Source organism: Meles meles, chromosome 11 (genome assembly GCF_922984935.1).
Source record: "Meles meles chromosome 11, mMelMel3.1 paternal haplotype, whole genome shotgun sequence".
In the NCBI taxonomy this organism is placed as follows: domain Eukaryota; kingdom Metazoa; phylum Chordata; class Mammalia; order Carnivora; family Mustelidae; genus Meles; species Meles meles.
The window spans coordinates 6,199,389-6,214,132 of NC_060076.1; the positions used below are offsets into that span (position 1 = coordinate 6,199,389).

The following is a 14,744-nucleotide window of genomic DNA, read 5'->3' on the forward strand; positions in this document are numbered from 1 at the left end:
CCTCTCTCAAATAAATAAATAAAATCTTAAAAAAAAAAAAAAGAAAGAAAGAAAGAAAGAAAGAAAACGGAGGTACAGATAAAGCAGCGACCTGACCAGGTCCCCCAGTCCTAAGATAGAGGCAAGATTTGAAAGGAGACCTGCCTCCCCTGGCCTCAAGGCCATGTGTCCTCTGTGTCCGGTCTCCCTCCTGCCCTACGTTTTGCCCCTCAGACAGCATCGGACTACATCAGTCCGTGTGTGGGTGAGTGGGTGAGTGTGAGTGCGGAAGGAGGAGGGCGGTGGGGGGGAGGAAGGTGAAATCAAGGAGTGACCTGGCCTTGAATACCCCCTCCCCTGCAGGCTCCTGGAAGCCTTGGCCAGTGTAGTGTGCAAATGTGCATTTTTGTTTACGTATCCGCAGGAATGTGGGAGGGGGGCCTCATGGAAGGCTTTCGTAGGCACGCAGGAATGTAGGGAGACACGTGTACATCTGTGTATGTGTGTGAGTGTGCACTGTGTCCATGGCATGACCACACATGTGTGCGCGGGTTGCCGCGTCTGCGTGCACATATGTGTAAGCGTGAGTAGCTGCGAATACGCACGAATAACTGTGTTCCGGGCCCCAGGCACGTGTGTGCTCCCGCGCGTGCGCGCCTTCGCGCGTGTTCGTATGTGCGCCTTGCGTATCTGTCGGTCCTTGGTTTCCGCGCACATCTCTGTGTGGGGAAACTCTCTGTGAATGCTTAGACGCACTGGAATGGAGGCCGTGGGTGGCTCGAGTCGCATGGGTGTGTGTGCCGTGGTGGTGTGTGCCCGTGTGTCTGATACACGTCGGCATGCCGGGTGCACCGTGCGCGCTGGCATACAAGGTGGGCAGGTGCCTGTGCTGTGCCCACCCACCTTTGTGGCTCGTTCCCTCCGTGCTTGCGTGCGATCGCGTGTAATTCCTCCGCATGCGCACGTGCCCAGGAAGCTGCTGCCCCGTACACAAGTGAGGCTGCTCCCGCTCCGCCTCGGTCTGTGTTTGCCTCTGCGCTCACACGGGGGTCAGCCCACACTCACCAGGGAGCCCAGCACACCGCCCGAGGAGGCGGGTGCTTTTTGATGTTCCGGTAGAGCAGGAGAGGAGAGAGAGCGTAGGACTGAGCTTGGCTGCTCCTTGCTGGGTAGAGGACCCTGGAGAAGGAGGCAGAAGCCAGCCAGGACTGCCCTACTGCCCTCTGCGCCTTCCTCAGGTTGGAGCCTGTGAACTCCATGACCAGCAGGTGCCCACTCCCTCCCTCCCTCTCCCTCTGCAGCTCATCCGTAACCTAAGTCTGTGATGCCCCTCCACCCACCACGGCTTGCCTCCCTGTGCACACACCCACCAGCCCACCCCAGCTCGCTCACCCCCTTTGTGGATCCTGCACTTTGTCCCCTGGGGTCGCTACTCACCCTGGGTACAAGTCCTCATTCTCAGAAGACGTTGGGGCCTCCCAGGGGCCTCCTCTCTCGGCTCGGAGTATCCCTCCCTCCAGGGCACCATGAGGACCCCCTGGCCAACATGCTGGCCTTTCCTTTCGACTCTCCTGTCTTTCCCAGGGACTGCCACTTGTCCTGGCACTGTGGTCCGCCCCGACCTGGTCACTGCTTGCATGCGAAGTTGGAAACTCAGTCATCCCAGCCTGCACCCCATCTCTTGCCCAGCTAGCCCTCTCCCTCCTGAGAGATGCCTTCCGCTTGCCACCCTCTTAAAGACCCCTCTGTCCTACAGGTCCCATCCCTCCTGGAACTCCTCCTGTCTATCACTTCCTGTGCAATATGGTGGGACAGTCCTGCCCTAGGGCCAGCCCAGGACCTGGAGGAACCCAAGCCAGCCTCACCAAACTTCACGTGTGGGTGATGGCGTTGCTATGTTAGACCAATGTAGCATGGTGACCAATTCACCCAGACCCCGCACCCCTTCGGTTTCCCTGTGCCCTCTCCGTGTGTCCCATCTGCCCAGCTGGCTCTCCTGGCTTTGCCTCTTGATGACGTGGGGGTGTGTCCTGGGCTCTGCCTCTAACCCCCAGCCCTCCCTGGCGGTGTTCCCCTTGGCCATGGCCTCCCAAACTTCCATCTCCACTTTGCCTTCTCAACACCAGACCCATTGTGTCTGCTGCCACTGAGTACCCACAGCCCACACGGGGCCTTCCCACCCAGGGAAGGAAACTGGGACATCACCCTTGCCCCATTCTTCCTCCTCACCCTCCACATCCATCCAGTCAATTACCAAGTGTCTGTGCTTGGGGTTCATTGAGCTTCTTGGATATATGTTTTATTAAGTTTGGGAAAATTTCAGCCACTATTTTGTCCCATGTTTTCTGTTCTCTTTATCCCGTCCTCTGGGACTCCAGTTACCCATATATCAGGCTTTTTGGAAAAGTTCTACAGCTCACTGGTGCTCTTTCCATTAAAAATAATTTTTTTTTCTGCTTCATTTTGGATCGTTTTTTTACTGCTATGTCTTCTAGCTCACTAATCTTTCCTTCTGTCTTATCTAATCTGTCATGAATCCCATTCCATGTATCTTTCTTTTTTAAAAAAATATTTATTTATGACAGAGATAGCAAGAGAGGGAACACAAGCACGGGGGAGCTGGAGAGGGAGAAGCAGTTTCCCCACCAAGCAGGGAGCCTGGCATGGGGCTCGGTCCCAGGATACCAGGATGATGACCTGAGCCAAAAGCAGACGCCCAAAACTGAGCCACTCATGCTCAGTGTATAAAAGATGTGTATCTTTTATCTCTGACATTGTAAGTTTCAACTCTTCAAGGTCAATTTGGGTTTTTCTTTTAAGTCTTCATGTCTCTACTTAACATTTTGAAAATATAGAATACAGTTATAAAAACTTTTAGAATCCGCCTCCGCTAATTCTAACATCCTGTCAGTTTTGGGTCAGTTTCACTTGATCAATTTCTTTTCTTTTTTTTTTTTAAGATTTTATTTATTTATTTGACAGACAGAGATCACAAGTAGGCAGAGATAGTGAGAGGAAGCAGGCTCCCTGCCCAGCAGTGAGCCCAATGCGGGACTCGATCCCAGGACCCTGAGATCATGACCTGAGCCGAAGGCAGCGGCTTAAACCACTGAGTCACCCAGGCGCCCCGATCAATTTATTTTCTTTATGGGTCATGTTTTCTACCTTCTTTGCATGTCTGGTGATTCTCTCTCCCTTTCTTCTTTCCCTCCCTCCTTCCATTCCTTCCTCTCTTTTTCTTCCTTTCTTTCTAAAGATTTTTATTTATTTATTTGACAGAGAGAGACCGCAAGTAGGCAGAGAGTCAGGCAGAGAGAGAGGGGGAAGAAGGCTCCCCGCTGAGCAGAAAGCCCGATGTGGGGCTTGATTCCAGGACCCTGAGATGATGACCCGAGCTGAAGGCAGAGGCTTAACCCACTGAGCCATCCAGGTGCCCCCTCTTCCTTTCTTCCTAACAGGTCTTTAATTTCTTTTATTTTTCTTGTATAAAACATGTGGTGACCACAGCTGGAGTCTGGGTCCCCTGCACAGAGACTCTGGCATGCGCCTTTCCAAGATGGTCAGTGAATCCCTGATAGGGAGACTTGGTGAGCACAGTCTCTTTCCAGAGACTGGGGTGAGACAGCTGTAGGTCTTGGGAATGACATTGAAGGTGGCCTTGGCGTAATTGCCCTGGGTGGCAGTGCAGTCCCTGGCTGAGGGGTGGCCATCCTCAATACCTGTCATCATCAGTAGCTTTTTGGGCACAGAGGCTGAGACAATGCCAGCGCCCCTCCTGTCGGAGATGAGGCACACCAGCACAGACCCACAGCGGCTGGTCAGCCTGCATGGGACAACGTGGGCCTTGCCAATCTTGTTCCGCCAGGATTCTTGCTGCACAAGATGGTGGAAAGCTTGGCCAGGATGATGGCCCCACAGATGGCTGTGGCTACCTCCTTGCCGCACTTAATCCCCAGACCGATGTGTTCACTGTAATCGCTAATGGCAACAAATGCCTTGAACCCAGCCTGCACAGCAGCCCAGTCTGCTGGCCTGCACGGGTCTGCTTCTGCACCAACATAGTCTTCAAAACCTCATCCTTAAAGGATGTCCCCAGGAAAAAGTCAGTGATCTCACATTCCGTGATGGGCAGGGAGAGGAGCTGGATCTCCAGGGACTTGATCTTTGTGACCTTTAGCAGGTGGCCCAGCTTGGTCTTGGGGATCCACTCCTTGTCCTCAGTCTTGCCTCTGAGAGATCTGTGACCTTTCTGACCATGACCTTGACTCTGGCCCTGGATGTCACTGCTAAAGCCTCCATGGAAGCCACTGGCCTCCCATTCCGGGGTGCCTGGGTCCTCCACACCCTCCTGGAGCAGCAGCATCACTTGCCGTTTGGTGTTTTCTTGGAGAAGAAGGTGGCTGGTAATTTTCTCTCGGATACCAGACATTATGAATTTTGCATCTTTTCTATTCTTTTTTTTTTTTAAGATTTTATTTATTTATTTGACAGACAGAGATCATAAGCAGGCAGAGAGGCAGGCAGAGAGAGAGAGGAGAAAGCAGGCTCCCCGCAGAGCAGAGAGTCCAATGTGGGGCTTGATCCCAGAACCCTGAGATCATGACCTGAGCCAAAGGCAGAGGTTTTAACCCCCTGAGCCACCCAGGCGCCCCTGCATCTTTTCTATTCTTATAAATCTTCTTGAGCTTTGTTCTAGGAATCAGATTACTTGGGAACTAACACATCCTTTTGGGTCTCGCTTTATGATTTATTAGGTGGATTTTAGCAATGCTCAGTCTGGGGCTGATTCTCCACCTTTGAGGCAAGACCCTCCTGAGTGCTCCACCTCCTACCCTGTGAATTGTGACTTTTCCAGTCTGGCTGGTGGGAACAGGCCTGTTTCTTCCATCCTTTTAGATGGTTCCTTCTCAAAAGCCATGAGCTCGTGTATTTTTCTTCTGAATTTTTTGGATGTTCCAAGTGTAAGAGTAAATCTGGCCTCTGTTATTCCATCTTGGCCCAAAGTGATGTTGAGGCAACAAGTGTGGTAATTCTACTTCCTAATCATTCTTGAATCTGTTGACTTCTCTCCCAGCCCCTGTCATGGCTCCAGACCCCATTACCTCCTGCCCGGGGTGACACCCATAGTCGCCCAGGGCTAGGTCTCTGCTCCATTAAAATCCTTTTCCATGCAGCATAGTCTGAGCTGATCTATCTATCTTTCTTTCTTTTAAAAAATATTTTATTTATTTATTTGACACAGAGAGACACAGTGAGAGAGGAAACAGCAGGGCGAGTGGGAGAGGGAGAAGCAGACTTCCCACTGAGCAGAGAGCCTGATGCAGGACTCGATCCCAGGATCCTGCGATTACGGTCTGAGCCAAAGGCAGATGCTTAGCAACTGAGCCACCCAGGTGCCCCTGGAGCTGATCTTTCTCGACTGCACTCTGACGGCGCCCTGCCCCGGCTTCAAACCTGTATATGCTCCTCACTGTGGGTTGATGTCCAGCTCCTGCCTGTGGTTCATCAGGTCTTGGTACGGCCAACCAAATGGGACTGTCTGTATTTTCCCAGGGGGCCATTCTCTCTCTGTGGGGCCTTTGCTCATATGCCCTTCCTCCTGCCCAGGGCCTCCTGCCGTCCTTCTTCTCTTCTACTTTTCCTCTAGGCCTCCGTATAGGTGGCACCTGCTCCAGCAAAGCCCTCTCACCTCTCAGGTAGGGGAAGGTGCTTCCCCACCTCTACGAACCTGTCTCTTAGCATGAATTGCTTTGGACCACTGCTGCCTAGGATGGCGGTGTCCCCCAGGTTGGGCCTCCCTGACGGTGAGACCTTGGCCCCTCCTGCTGAGCCCTGCCCGACATACCTGCTGAATGAAGGAGTAAGTGAAGGAATGAATGGATGAATAGAATAGAATAATGGCCAAAGCCAGGGAGGGAGGGAGGCCAGGACTGTGGCTCAAGAGACTTGTATCCTCTTCCCACTCCTGCCCAACTTGCTGTGTGAATTCAGGCCACCACCGGACCCAACGAAGGGGTCTCCAAGGTCTCGTCCGGATCTGCCATGACACCCACATGTGTCCCCAGCATCGTGGAATGAGTTGTAGTCATGCTGAACCCATCCTCCTTGTTTGGTGGGGAAACTGAGGCCCAGGGATGGGGGGGGGTGGGGGACAGCTGGACCCCAGAGGACTCAGTGCATCAGAGACAAAGCCGAGCTCAAGATCTACGTGGCTATTGTCAGTTCTGCCCTTCTGGGCTTTGGCAAAGAGTGTGGAGGAAAAGGGACTCCCTGCTCCCTGTGTCCTGGTAGGGGGTGGCCTCCTGCGCAGGGTGGGGCTCTCCAGGCTTGGGGCCAAGGACTTCTCTGTGCCTGGCGCTGCCCCAGGATTCAGAGCACAACAACAGGGAAGAGGAGAAGGGTCACTCTGAAGAGGTCACATAACCAGACTAGGGGAAGACCTAGGGGGAGGCTCAAGGTCAGCCTGAGTTCAGGCCCTGTCCAGCTTAATTATTCATTAACCAGGAAAGTCCAGGCACTGAGTTAATGGCCAGCACAAGGCTGCGGGGGAGGAAATTCCTCCCAGAGGGTGGGCATGACCTGCAGGAATAGGGAAGCATGTAAGGAGCAGTTGGTGGAGGGGCTCTTTATCCATCCATCCGTCCATCCATCCTTCCATCCATCCATCCATCCCCGCATTCATTCGCTTCTCTCTGTGCCTGTCGATGAGCAGAAGGCTGGAGTTCCAGCTGGTGCAAGGATGGAGCAGTGGCGACAAGGACAGCCCAGAGCGATCAGCGTTGTGGCCGGGGCCTGGGGGAGCACAGAAGAGACCCCCCCCCCCCCCCCCCGACTCAGCCTGGTGAAGTGGGCAAAGCCTCCTGGAGAGGGTGGAACCACCAAGGACCGGTTGGATGGCCCTGCAGATCCCCTGCGGCTGGGCCACATGCAGCAGGTGTGGTGCGCTGTGGGGGGCCTGTGAGCACCGGGGCCTCACCCTGCCCCAACCTCTGTCACAGTCTCCGCTGTCAGGGATGACGTCGTCAGGGATGACGTCGTCGTCGTCTGAGCCCATCTCTACCCTTGCTGGCTTTTCATTGACTGACTAGGTTGGGGATTTCCTCCAATGGGCTGGCCGTCCTGCTGCCCCCCCCCCCACCCCGACCCCACAGCGCCTGGCCCTCGGGCAGTCCTCGGGCATCCCGTGGACCACGGGATGAGGACGGTCTGAGGCAGACCTGAAGTGCAAGCTGAGAGGGGAGAGAACAGTCCCCTCTTGCGGTCCAGCGGATGCACAGTTGGGGGGGGGGGGTGTCCCGCCCAAGGGAAGGAGGCTCCGTGGATAGAGAGGTTCCGGGAGTCATCTGGTGGTCCTGTCCCTGCGCTTGGGGGCGTCGTGTGCTAGGACAGGCACTGGGGCAGTGTGTGAGGGTGGGGTTCCCCTGTGGGACGGCAAGCATGGCAGTGGGAGGCTGAGGAGGGGGTTGGAAGGAGGTGGGCTCTCAGGGTGAGAGGGGAGGGCAGGGAGGAGAGGCAGGAAGAAAGGGGGAAAACAGACAGCCGCCTGGGAAGATGGGACACGGTCCTTGGAGGCTGGGACGGCTGCAGGGGGGTGGTGGGAGGGGCAGGGTGTTTCCTGGAAAGTGGTGGAAGGGACATTCAGGGGGTTCCGTGGTTGGCAGCACCCACCCGGGAGCTGTCTGGGGCCAGGTGCTCCTGCACGCGGGGAGCCTGTTTGTGCCGTCTCAGGTGTAGGTCACTGCGTCACCACTCTCAGGCCTCCCGGTGGCGGGCTCCTCCCAAGGGCCCCTGTCCTCTACCCAGGGGGGAGGGTGTGTCTGGCCTCCTCCCGCCGTTGCCAGAAGTCTGAAGGAGGAGGCGGGCTGGCGATCACTAATGCCCCTCCGCTCCCGGTGTTCTTGCTGGAAGCTGGAACCCCAGAAGCCACAGCCTCCTCCCAGCACCACTGCGCCCTGGGAGCCCCCGGGAAAGGCCTGGATGAAGGCACCTGTCCTTACTGAAATTAAACAAAGCCCACACCACACCGGGGTCGGTTCACAGCCCCTGTCTCAGCCTGTCCGGGCAGGAGAATGGAATCCATGCAAGCCGGCCTCCCTGGGCCGGCGGGAGGGAGGAGGGAACAGGCGCGGGTCCCAGAGGGTGGCAGGCAATGGCACCCCATGACCTCAGTCACCTACTGCAGGAGGCCCCTGGTGCCTCCTCGGGCGCGTGGGCCCTGAGGGGCGCGCCCCAACTTAGGGTCCCCCGCAAGTTGGGGGAAGGGCCGGAGCGGAGCTTGGCGGGGGGGGGGGGGGGGGGGGCGGCTAGTCGGGGCAGGAGGGTCCGGAGGATGGGTGGGGGGCTTAGGGTGTCGGCCGGTGCCACGCCCGCCGGTTCGAGACGCTTGGGTTGGCGGCTTAGGGCCGACCCCCGCCCCCCAACTCCGTACAAACGCAGGCCGGGAGGAGAGGGCATGTTTGTTCAGCGCTGGGGCTGGGCCGGGGTTGGGGGGGGGGTGTCGTGGTGGGGCAGGAAGCAGAATTTCAAAGCGGCTTCACCCTTTGTTACCCCTTCCCGGCCCCGCCCCCACACCCCAGGCTGCATTCCAGAACCAGAGGGGGTCCTGCCCCGGGAGAAATCCGCTTAACCGGAGGCTCGGGTTACAGCCTAGCTGCTCCGTGTGTGGGGGGAGGCGGGGGGAGTCGGCCCTTCCCTGCCCGACCTTCCGGATGGCGGGTCTCCCGGTCCACCCCATCCCCACCCAGGGACCCCCCCCACCCCCCCCCACCCTCACCCTGCCGGCTTCAGGCCCAGGAGGGAGGGGGAGGAGCTGGAGAGGGTCGGGGCTGGGGGGGCAGGACGGACCCCCGCCTGCTCACGTAGATGACGGGGAGATGGGGTTCGCGTCGTGTCTGCAGTAAGGGAGTTCCCCGACTCTTGGTTTCCGCCCTGGATCTGACCTCAGACAAAGCTTGCTGGGCGCCTCCGGATTTGTTTGAAGTGGGCCGGGCTGAGGTGGGATTCTTTCTTTCCAATGAAGGCAGCCCGGGCTCTATCTTATTTTCAGGACCTGCGCAAGGGACCCTTTCCGTGCGATCCGGGGCTCTAGTTTTATTGTACAGCGTCACCAAGTCTTGCATCTGTGTGACTGCCGCCCTCAACAGGATCTTGAACAGGATCAGCGCTCCAGAAAGTTCCCGGTTGTCCGCCGCCCCCACCCCAGGCGGAACCACTAGTCGGCCCTCCCTCACGTAGACAGTTTGGCCCTGACACTAAGGCCCTGGGAGTGTGTGCTTCTGCCCGCGGGGCTCCCCTTACTCAGCCTGATATTTTGGGAAACCCTCCACTTCATTGCAAGCCGTCCTTTCTCATTGCTCGGTTTATTTCATGGTTTGTCCCTTCTGTGCCTGGCCATCCCAGTCCCTTCTGGTCCCCGGCTCTGAGGAAATGAAGCTGTTCTGGTCTTCTGGTGGAGAGGAAGGGACTTGATGGGACACTTGTTTACTCCTTGATTCCTGACTAGGAGCATACAGAGACACAGGGCCTTTGCACATGCTCTTCCTGGTGCTGGGATGCTCTGCTGCCTGTCCTTGGTGCAGTGGGTTCTTTTTTTTTTTAAAAGATTTTATTAAAATATTTCAGAGAGAGAGCGCATGAGCAGGCTGAGGGGCAGAGGGAGAAGCGGACTCCCTGCCGAGCAGGGATTCTGATGCGGGGCTTGATCTCAGGACTCCAGGATCATGACCTGAACTGAAGGCAGACGCTTAACTGACTGAGCCCCCCAGGCGCCCCTCTGGTGGGTTCTTTATGACCCTTCAAGTCTCAGCTTCAATGTCACCTTCCCAGAGAGGCCCTGGCCCACCACCGGCTCTACTAAATCTGCCGCAGCCTTCTTTCTTTGGTTTTGCTGTCTTCGTGGTGCTCATTGCCATCTGCAGTCATCTTAGCCCTGTACTTGCTTCTTGGGTGTGAGGCCCCTACTGGAAGTTTCCTGCTCTGTGAAGGCAGTGCCCAGCGTGGCTTGGACGCTTGGAGTAGGTGCGTCTGCAGGGTGCTGGGGACCCTGCTGGGCTCAGAAGGGCAGCCTCCCCTGGGGAGGTTTACCCAAGCCGTGACCCTTGGCCCAGGAGGCATGCCAAAGAGGGGTGGGAGCCAGGGAAGGGTGGGAGACCTGTGGGCCACATTCATACCTTTCTTATCGTTTGGCTAATGGTTTGCCACCAGCATTGGGTTTCTAGAAGAGGGGAGAGTGGGGTGGAGTCTGGCCTTGCCCCTTACTGCTGCCTCAGCCTGAGCTGTCCAGCATTCAACTGTTGTATTTATTTATTTTATTTTATTTTTATTTTATTTATTTATTTGACAGAGACAGAGATCACAAGTAGGCAGAGAGGCAGGCAGAGAGAGAGGAGGAAGCAGACTCCCCGCTGAGCAGGGACTCCCAATGTGGGGCTCGATCCCAGGACCCTGAGGTCATGACCTGAGCAGAAGGCAGAAGCTTAACTCACTGAGCCACCCAGGTGCCCCTCAGCTGTTTTATAATCATAGGTGAGGAGGAAACTCCCTGTGAAAACGGGAGGTTTGGAACTCGCAGCTGTAGGCGACGGGGAGCCATTGAGGGTGTGTGAGGAGGGGGGTGGTATGGAGGTAGCCAGCAGAGGCAGCTGAGCCTGGGTTGGTAGAAAGAAGGGCTGAACTTAACCTGTTTGCCATCAGTCTACCACAGGCGGGGAAATTGCAGTCTCAGTGTGCAAGGTTGCTTTATGCCTGGGAGCAGAGTGGGGAAGACCTACAAGTCCTCACAGCTGGGCAAGTGCAGCCAGTTGGGGTAAGGGCTGGGCTAACAGCGGGGAGCAGCAGACCCTGCTCAGAACTGGGGAGTATGCATCCCCACAAAAGACATTAAGTGCTCAAAGCAAACACTTGGACATCGTGCCTTCCAACAGGATAGGGGGACCCCGCTCCTGAGCTCTGCCCTGTGGGCCCAAGGATGCAGGCCAGTAGCTCTGAGGATAAAGAGGTTCAGTGACATTGGTGGGTCTTTCCAGTGTTTACTGAGCCTTTGTGGGTGCCAGGAATAATAACATGGCCAGGTGGGGACACCTGGTGGTCAGGATAGGCCTGGGCCTGCCCTGGGGGGCGGGGCTCACAGCTTGGGGAAGCTACAGTCAGGTCCGGGGCAGGCCGGACAGAGAACTGGTGAGCCGCACAGGACTGGGTCCTCATGGCCTCAAAGAGGCTGCCATGAGCTGAAGCTAATTCTCACCAGTGTTGTCCAGTGTAGCTTAAGCCTGGATCATTTTTCTGTTCTAATGCAGAAGCTTCTCACACTTTGCTGTGCAGCCATCAGGAAGAGCTTACTTAAAATGCAGAGTCTCTGGCCCCACGTCCGGTGCATTTGTCTGGACAGTTTGTGGATGGGACCCAGTCACCTGCATTTTAATTACCACCCTGTCTCTGTGTCCCAGGGCTCCTGTAACGAATGACCACAAACTGGGTGGCTTAAAACAACAGAGATGTATTTTTCCACCGTTCTGAAGGCCACAGACCAGGCTGAGTCTCACAGGGCAAACAGCAAGGTACTGGGAGGGCTGGGTCCTTCTGGAGGCTCCAGGGGAGGATCTGTTCCTTGTCACTTGCGACTTCTGGTGGCTGCTGGCATTCCTTGGCTCATGGCCACGTAACTCTAGCCTCTGCCTGTCTTCACCTCCCCTTCTCTTCTGTGCAAATCTCCCTCTGCTTCCTCTTATAAGGACACCGTGATTACACTTAGGGCGCGTCCAGACAAGCCAGGATAATCTTCCCATGGCAAGATCCTTAATTTAATCCTACCTTCCATGTTCCTTTTGCCTTGTAAGGGAGCATTCACAGGTTCCAGCCATTTCGATCTGGATGTCTTCAGGGAAGATTTTTTGGCTCCCCCCCCCCATTTCCCCTAGCAGTTCCAATGTAGCGGGTCCTGAGAGTACCCTGAAAACCCTGGGCTGAAGGTTTGCTTATTTAACTGATGGCCTCAGCTGAAGGTTTGTTTATTTAACTGATGGCTGCTCGCTCTCGAAATTCTCTTGGAGTTTACAGAGTAGGGGCACCATTCAGCATTTATTTAACAAACCCTCTTGGATCTCCCACTCCATGCCCAGCCCTGTGCTGGATGCTTTGGACATTCAGGTGAGGTGGACCCAGCCCCTCGTGCTCTGAGTCTGGGAGAGAGAGAGAGAGAGAGATCTGACTCCTGCTGCCATTCCCATTCCCCCGCACCTCCCCAGCTGCCCCAGCTCAAGGGTGGACCTTGTTTTCTGCAAGCCGGCTCCTCACCAGTAGCTTGGTTCAGGAGTTCTGTTCTAAGCCGACTAGTGCCCAGCATCTCCTGAGACCGGTGCTGGCACATTCAGAAGGGAGGGCCTTTGGACCAATGGCTGGGGGATGCCTTCTCTCCCTCCTGTTGGACTCGAGCAGGTGGCTTCCACTGTGCCTTGAGGATTAAGTTTTTGCTGCAGAAGGGATAGCACCACCCCCCCCCCCCCCCCCCCCCGCCGCCTGCCAACCCTGGGCTGCCCATTATGTTTCTTTCTGGTGTCCTTACTGATCATGCCAGCCTGAGTCAGGATGTCCACCACTGGCAAGCAGAAGCATGTGCCCCGATGCCAGCCAGTTGTCCGACTGGTCTGCCCTGTGTGACCTTGAGACTGCTCTGATCCTGGCCACCCTCTGCTCCTTACCAGCTCGCACTCGCCTATTTGCCATTTCCGAGATGCCCCTTCCCCTGCTACTCCCTTTGCTTGAGTCCTCCGTTTCTTTGTTCTACGAGGTTCTGCTCAGTGCTGCTTCCTCCATCCAGCCTTCTCAATCTCTCAGGCTCGAAAAACCACAGTGATAAGGGCTCACCAACAGAGCTTAGCCCTCCCTGGGGCCCGGAGCTGCCCAAGGCCTTTACAACATGCTAGTATCCTTCCCGTACTCCAGCCAAGAGTCCTGAGGTCTGCCTGACTCCAGGCCCACACCGGAAACTGACCACCGACTGACCCTGGCTTTCCTCTTTCTCCCAGGCTCAGCATTCCCCATCCGTGAGCATCCTTTGTCCCTCATCCCTCCTGCACTCCAGCTCAGGAGCTCAGTGGGGGTTGAGCGGGGGACAGGGACTCGGTGAGCAGGACCTCCTTGCCACCTCTCCAAGGGTAAACTTGCAGACAGTAAACCACCCCCCCCCCCAACCACCAGGGCTGCACGCGGACAGACAGATACGAGGTGGCAGGCGAGGTGAAGCAGGAGGAAACACCGGCCGGTGTTGCCACAGACCCTTTAGCAGAAGATGGAGGCAATCCCTCGTTGCCACTCCTGAGTTGCCCGGCAGCAAGGAAAAAATCCAGTCTAGTTTTTGCCAAGTTATAAAAACCACCTCTCAAGCAACACTTTTATTTAATCCGGCGACAGCTAAGATCAAATCGAGCGCTTTCTGGGTTTGGAGCCCACCGCTCCATTCTATGTCCTTGACCTCCCTGGACTACAACCTCGTGAGAGGCATGCCTTTATCAGCCTCCTTGCACAGAGGGGGAAACTGAGGCTCAGAAAGGGTGAGTGAATCACCCAAGGTCACTTTGCTTGGAAGAGGCAGACACAGGATTAACTCAGGCCTTCGCCCAGGCCTAGTGGGGTGACCCCAGGCTAGAAGGAATCTTACTTTTCTAAGCCTCAGCTTCCTAGTCTGTAAAATGGCCACATAGCAGTTGTGAGAATGACGGAAACTTTTCACAGACTGTTCCTCTGGCTGGGCGATTCCTCTCCGGCTTTTCAGGGGACAGGCTCCTTCTCTGACCCTTTATGTCTCACACTGAATGCCCCTGCCTCAGGGATGCCCTCTCTGACTACCTCCAGCTCAAAGAGCTAGTACCCCACCTCCCGCCTGGCCCCCTGGTTGCTGTCTCCCTCCCTCCATTCACTGTAGCTCCAGCCTCTGGCGGGAGGAGGGACTCCTAACACACGTGTTGCAGGGGCAAAGGAGTCATGAAAGACGACGCGGGTAAAATGCTCAGCACAGGGCCCGCCGCCCAGCAACTTCTGCGTAAGTGCTAGTCTATGTCCTTACGACAAAACACAGACACATTTCCAGCCTGTTCACAATAACACAGGGAACCTTGGGTTGGTCCCTCTCTGGGTGCCACTGCCCTGGAGAGAGCACCGGGTAGGCGGAAGTCAGGGAGCTCCCCTCTCTCCCAAGTATGCCTTGAGCACTGTCAATCGCCCTTGTGGGAACCGAATGGGGTCGGGCCTTGCTGTTGTGGAATGTGCTGGGAGTGGGGAGGCCGGGGTGCAGGCTGGGTAGGTGTCTGGGGGAACCTGGGAAGTCCTCAGAGACACCCTTGTCCCAGCCCAGGTTGGATTCACCTGTCCTTCCTGCACCACCCGCCCCTAGTTCCTTCGCAGCCCCAAAGTGCCTCTAATGACATTTATTTCTAGTTTGTCCCTGGAGGCTCATCCTCGAGATCATGGCTGGCTGCATCTCCAGGACTTAGCATGCGCTTGGCACATAGTAAGTCTCAATAAATATCTGTTTAATAGATTAATTAATAAGATGTATGGGAAGCATCTCTCGGGTTGTGATTTTTAATCTTTCTGAATCTCTGAGTTCTTTGAAAAACCCGTGAAACCTTTGGGCCCCTCCCCCAGCAACGCACACAAAGTGGAACGTGTCATTTGAAGGCTTTCTTGGACCCCTCCAACCCAAGGTCACCCACAAAGCTCAGCTTAAGATCACTCTGCGGGAGGGGAGGCCCCTGAGATCCCAGGGAGCC

General features: G+C 56.0%; 1 pseudogene; it reads right to left on the reverse strand.

The window, feature by feature from the left end:
• Nucleotides 1-3,451: 3,451 nt before the first annotated feature.
• Nucleotides 3,452-7,033, reverse strand: LOC123953129 (annotated as a pseudogene).
• Nucleotides 7,034-14,744: the final 7,711 nt, after the last annotated feature.